Source organism: Cephus cinctus, unplaced genomic scaffold, assembly GCF_000341935.2.
Source record: "Cephus cinctus unplaced genomic scaffold, Ccin1 Ccin1_scaffold0076, whole genome shotgun sequence".
Classification (NCBI taxonomy): domain Eukaryota; kingdom Metazoa; phylum Arthropoda; class Insecta; order Hymenoptera; family Cephidae; genus Cephus; species Cephus cinctus.
In genome coordinates, this window is record NW_014332817.1 from 112,897 (window position 1) to 119,841 (window position 6,945).

A 6,945-nucleotide genomic window follows, 5' to 3' on the forward strand; every position below is an offset into this window, starting at 1 on the left:
AAAAAAAAAAAAAAAAAAAAAAAAAAAGAAAAAAAAAAAAAAAAAAAAAAAAAAAAAAAAAAAAAAAAAATAGTTTGAAAAACTTTTTCTCAACAGACGTCACGATCTCGCGGTCCACCAAACTGAAGATCATAAATTCCATAATAAGGGACGGAAGGATCACCGACTGCATACGAAGTGGACTGAAAGTCTCCAGGTGATCAGATAGTCCTTACGTGTTCCACGGGTTAAAGGCGAACGCACGCAGCATCTTCCAGACTCGAGAAGCGGCGGGATCCTCCAAGACCAGGACGAGAAGCAAAAGGATACTTGGGAATGGGCTAATGGCGGAATGGGGTCGACTGGTAGGTTGGAATGCAGGTAGAAACTGCGGCACCTTCAGTGAACTGGTTCCTGCTCCTTCTCAGGAATGGCATTATACGCCGGGACTCGCGACTTTTCATTGGGCCTGAACTCATAAGAATTATCCTTCAGGATTTCTGAGAAACGTTCAAGGACACGTGGCAAATTATAGTTATGATCCATTTGGCTGAAGATCATGCGACGGCGCAGTCGAGGAGTAAGAAATTTTCTTTTAAATATCGGGATCCGAAGACGAGCGGGGAAACTCATTTGAGTACAATGGCCCTGGAGCCCAGACTCCGGTCGGATTAGTTCAGGAGCAATGGCGTAAACGCGAGCCCGATTGGTGGATCGGTCCCCAGACTCGGTTGGCTGCCTTCTGGCTGGGACCAGCGACCGGTTTCCTGGACAAAGCAGGAGCTGCTGCTCCCATCAGCGAGAAGGGAATCGGGTATCCTCTGCTGGCGCATGGCTACCCTCTTGTTATATAGCTAGGTTACCTGTGGATATGGTATACCTGGTGCAAGCGTCGAGGACTAAGGAAAATGCATTCGGCGAATAAAAGGGAAGACAAGGAACTTACGAAGGAGACTGTTTCTCTATCGACTGTGCACGTTCCCATTGGCTCCATTAGATTGGTCATTTTGTCCTAAAGAGGATTCCGTTTTAATGCCTTCCCCCATTGTATACGGTCCTGGGCGCTCGTTGTGTCACCGTCTCTTGGAAATGCAATCGCATCTACCTAGTGTTTCATAATATTCACTCCTCACGACTAGACACACTATATATATATATATATATATATATATATATATATATATATATGTATACACTTCCCAAGAACGAGATACAGCAGTATGCAGACAATCGTTTCTATAAAAGAGAAACAGTGACGGTTCTTCGATTCTCTGAACGGTCTTCATTACCATAACTATGATAGTCAAAATAAGAGAAAAAAAAAACTTACAGACAGTTTCGTGAATGTGGACAGTTTAGAATTCTTAATTATGTATAAAAGCAATGTATAACTGTGGCTAAGATATGAGAGCTGAACGGTGTGATTTATGTAATAGACTTTTTCTTTAGTATAGTTATAAGTTTTGTAAACCCAGGTTAGGTTACGCACGGCGGTAAAGGAGATGCCAAGACGAAAATACACGTGAGTCGAGTATAACAGAGTGTAAGGGTATAAGAGGTGCATCGTTGCCCAAGTAGTTTCTTTGTTGCACCAGACGAGGAGGAGGTTGAGGTTGGCAAGGCCATTCCGCCCGGTCCGACCGGTCAACCGAGCCTCGCTGAACGACCGCCAAGATGTCTAGGATCTCGGGGTAGGGTTAAGGACCCTTGACTCCTGAACTGGCTAGTCGCACGTTCGGTACGATCGGTAAAAGCCCGATCGCAAAGTAAATCGCATTACTTTAACTGCGCGAACTACCACATTCCAATTCCGCCATTATACGTTTTTCATTCCGCGTGCACTTCGTCCCGTCGAGAAATACCGAATACACTTTACGACGACAGTACGAACGTTGAGGCTACGCCGAATAGCGTTGCCAAGGCAACGGAAAGGTTCCGCTCGTTGTTGACAGTCGGAGAGACAGCTGGCGCCGCGTAGCGGCGACTGAGGGAAACTGAGGGTTACGCCGTAGTCGGGTAAAGTTAGCAGCGTTTTAGCAACCGCGTAACTGGCTCTTCTTTATTACTGGCTTCTTTAATTATCACAAGACGTTATCTTAATTACGTGGCTATATCTACCAAGTAACAATCCCCAACTTTTAGACGACCCTTTATCCAGTCTATGTACAGTTACGGGCATTGTCAAACTCAAGGCTAAATATTGGACGACGTTTGCTTTTCTTTCCATTCTGGTTGACATATCTGAATTACTTAACTTGAAACTTTTTTTTGCTTTTTACCTCGTTACTTCTACTCTTCAGCTGGAATTGTCTGCTATGATTTATCGTCAATTTATCCAATGCGCCAGAGGACAGCTATATTACCCTGTCCCCTTGTACGTGCACTTGTGGCGTTTCGTATGTATCTCGAAATGGACAACGGTATCTGCTTATCGTAGGAGTCGAGCGAGTAATTGCCACGGGGAAAGTACGCGTGCATAATTAAGCGCTCAGGGCGATTGGCCAATTACCTGTCTGATAATATCGTGCAGCTCACGTGAGATTTTGATGGATAGCACTCAGGATTCCGGTTACGTTCAACGTATGCATGTAGAATTCTATACAGAGATGCGACATAGGGGTTACACTCTTTAGTGGCCTAAGCTACAACGGGCACTTAAAAATTGTTTACAGGACGGTATAGGGGACGTTTTTTTTTTTTCCAGAATACAACTGACAGGCACCATAACCATACCTGTCTATACGTACAGATAAGATTATCCGTATCTAAAAATGGAGACGCCACCGTATGCCGTTTACTGGCAGGTCCATAAGTGGACGAACAATGCCTTGGAAAAGTGTCACTGGGCTGGCGACCATACTTCTTTATGACATGCGATACCTCGGACCCGCATGTATACACCGACGATAGGAAACTTTTCAGGGTGAAACTTCCGGCCACCTGGTGGCTCCTTGTTGTACCTTCCTCAACATTGTCATCCCTATGGGATTCCTATGGGCCTGATACTAGAGGCATTTACTCCCCTTCAGTTTATCCTGGATGAAAGGGTTTTCCTGTGAAACTGCCTCAAGTGTTACACGCAGTCTCCGTTACCCGGACGCGAGGATTACACGTGGCTTTATACAACTTGACGAAGTGACAGAAACCCTGGTTGCCGGAGGTGAAATTTTGCGAAATTGCTTTTTCGTCGATTTACGAATTTACAAAATACGAAGGACGTGAAAAATAAGCGAGTGCCGATAGAAGGAGCTATGAAAAAATATCGAAAAATTTTTTTTCCGATTTATCGAAAATCACGTTTATCGCGAATGGGAAATAATGCTAAAATTCGTATTCGAACGATTCCAGGAAATTTCGTGCCACCGGTATCAAGAATTTAACGGGATATATAATTCATTTTTTTGTTAACCTTCGTCTCTCTATTTGGTCGGCCAGGAAAACGCTGTTGCAAGAAACAGAGATGACAGAACGTTCGGTTGCGTATAGCGTAGGCGTTTGTGCGCGACAAGAAGCACGCAAGTAAGGCGCGTGCGAATGCCCGTTTCCGTGTTCCAATTATACTATCCCTACTGGGTCCACGCGGTTCCCCAGTAACCAGCTGTTCGTTACACGGGTAGGCAAGGTTTGACCGTAGGGCGTGGGATATTTCTCCAAAAATTTATTGCCACATTTTCATCTACGTTTTCAAACGCCTCGGCGAACTCTGGGATTAAATAATTTCGATCTTGCGAGAGCCACGTTATACGTATTTTGAGGCCAACCAGACCGGAAATCAAAAACCGGGTAACATCCGGTACACGTACCACACGTATATCTCTGTCAAGAACCCGGCGACTGAAAGTAGTAAAAAGTGAAAAAAAATGCATAAAAAAAAATATATGTGAAAAGAAAAATGAAAAGGAAAATTTCGCAAACTGCTACTGCCTCGTCATCTAATTTCTTAATTAGTCGCTTGCTGGGTCCTCCCATCTCCTTTCGGAGTTCAACGGTTTCAAGAGTTCAGTCGAGTTACCAACTAATTTCTACTTGCTCCTCTGCATTGCCTCCGCTGCGCCTCTCACTGCTAACATTACACATTTCTGAGGTAGCATTACGGTGTTGCTGGAGTCGGGAGGAGTAAGAGGCGAAGAGAGTATCTCACGAGAAGTGGACCAGCGACCGGGAAATAGAAGACGATGAGTGAAGTTTGTAAGAGAAAAAAAAAAAAAAAAAAGAGCCGTAAAGAAGTGACTCCCAGTGAAGTTGCCGGTAAAAAAAGTTCTCCGAGTATGACGTCACTGGTACCGCTTCTTTGCTACGTAGCTACCTTATTAGTGCAACCAGCGGATCTTTTTTTCTGCTCTTTCAAGTCAATCGTACTTGGTATATTTATAGACGTTTTTAATATTTTTAAAGGAAATGGTAATTTACAATGGTATATGACTTTCGCGCTGTGTTCCATGTTTTTGTCTCGTAGACGTTTTTTTTTAATAAGCAGCAAAAACTCCTATAGGCCCTGTTGGAACAGGGCTCTGGTCCTTTCTGGAGTCTGGAAGTTGCGATGGACATCGCGCACACGACCCTTCGCATAAATGGGAAAGGATTCTGGCCGAGGCTGACGGGGCAGGTTTAGCCTTTGTTACTCATCGGGGAGTCCTAAAGGGTTACAAACATATGTACGGGAACGAGGTCTGTGTACTTGCCCAGCCATTGGGCCTCACAAAATCACTCCCCCCTTGCTCCACGTGGACCCTCCAACGCATTTAGTAATGAACGGGAGAACTTTGTGAAATTAATGGATAAAACAGGGAGATGGCCCCGCTGTCTCTCCCTGGCACCTGCTTTACTTAGGGGATGAAAGTTAATTTTTTTTCTACCTTCATTTACCGCTTAAATTTTACCCAAGGCAACCTGATACGATCCGAGAGGTAGAAGGCGGATGGGGAAAACAAAATTTTGCGATTGGAATTTTTTTTGGAAAATAACGAATGAACAATTTCAAGGGGGTTGATCCTCTCGTCGCGAAATATTAAAAAAACCAAAAAACGGGTTATCGGATAAATTTTAATGGAGCGACAGGTGGCTCGAGGAGGACCAATCGCGTCTCTCGTCGGCATCACAGCGAGGACGAACGAAGGGATGGAAGTTAATCCCGATGAAAATAATAGCCTACCCTGGCTAATAGCGATCTACGTAGATCCTGCGATGATTTACACGGGATCGATTTGATGGCCGGCATTGATATATATCGCGGGTGAATTAACCTAACGCCTCTGTCCTTCGGTTACTTAGGGGCTGCTTTATTCTCAGCTGGATCCGGTCCGCCAAATTGGATCGATCATTAATCATCCAACGATGAACTTTGCGATCGTAGATCATCGACGCTCGATTACTAATTATTAAAAAGTGTCAAAATTATTTATCCACCGATGATCGATGATCCCCCTCTATCGTAGATCATTAGTTTTTGTCAAAAAAAATATGTCCTCTTCCAATGATACAGAGCTAGGACCAGTTACGTCTTGGTAAAATCCAAGAGGGATGTACGGCAAGACGGTAGAGAGGCGAAATTCGCCAGCTGATAAATACGCGAAGTTAGATAAGCTCAAGGCAGTATCTCAAAGAGCGACCGCACCGGACGTCCCTACAAATCACCTTTCCGCAGTGCCGTACACGGCTGGAGTAAAAAGCTCAAGCTTTTTCCAGCGACCCCTGCCGATTCATTTTCACCATAGCTATTACTATAGATACGAAATTTAAATTTCCCGCGCATTCCCGCCGGACCGACCCCCGCAGCTACACGTGCATAACCCAATCCAATAAAGACGCCGGACGCCGGACTAAGAGACCAAGAGGAGCTTCCGAGGGTTTTCAGGTCGCGCGGGAACGCCGGCTGCCGCGCAAGCGTCTCTATCGATTGCAATCGTTATTAAGTTGATACAAATTCTAGCCCAGCCCAGGAGCGTACCAACCCCTGGGGGAAATTCCCTTTCCGAAGCCACCGGAGCGCCAGGGCCCTTTGTACGAACTGAAGTTAGACACTAACGATACGTCAGGCCAGGGGCGTACTTAGGACGAGTTTTACCTGAAAGGGTGGCCCCTTTGAACGGGGCACTCGGAGTACGGTCAAAGCCGTACAATTTCCGGCCCTGTATACTCGGCAGCCGGAGTACGCTCTAACTTTGCCCCCCGTGTTAATTTCAAATTATTAAAACGTCCATGAAGTTGGAGTCGCGTAAACAGCCGATAACAAGTATTCCCCGGTTACAGGCGTCTCGCGGAAAATTATGTAAGGCTCCTCCAGGGGAGAGGCAGCGAAGGGATTACTGCTTCAAAAACCGTGAAGCTCAGGGAAGGAGCGTCAAACGCTTCACCAAAATTCACCTCTGAGCTTCCATTTTTCGTGCTGGCGCCAAGTCTTTTCTCTTTTCCAAATGAAGCTACCGGAAGTGTCGAGTCAATTTTTCATCACCGTCCAAATTGAAGTCCAGCGACTCCATAGGGGTGGCACTATTAATGGGACCAGTTTGAGCTTACGAGGGGTCGAGTCTGTTGGCGTTGACCTTCCCTTGCGCCGGCTCGCCGAAATGTATTTCTGCCAATGACAAATTTCGTCAGACACGAAAGAGGAAAAAAGATCGGCAGTAGAGTAAACCAGTGACTTTGAAAAACTGTGCTAAGATTCTAAATTATTAATTGCAAAGATCAAACCTAATGAAATAGCAGAAATAAATATAGACCTGTCACGTGTACAGGAGCACGTGGGGCTTCCGTCAATAATACGTGGGGTTTCTCGTGGTACCAATTCGTCGTTCCATATGCCAATGCATACGGTTACTGAGCTTTCACTTTTTTACTATTTTTTTTTTTCAAATTTTCATTTCCTATCCCTCAAACACTTCCGGTCGTGCCAGGAGCGTCTCGTGCATATATTTTATATAATAAAAAAAAAAAAAAAAAAAAAAAAAAAAAAAAAAAAAAAAAAAA

The 6,945-nt window shown here is 44.8% G+C and overlaps 1 protein-coding gene across 7 annotated transcripts in view; it reads right to left on the reverse strand.

The window, feature by feature from the left end:
• Nucleotides 1–6,945, reverse strand: part of LOC107270001 (serine/threonine-protein kinase NLK) — a 69,841-nt gene that overhangs the window by 18,374 nt on the left and 44,522 nt on the right. The gene's annotated exons all lie outside the window — the stretch shown is intronic.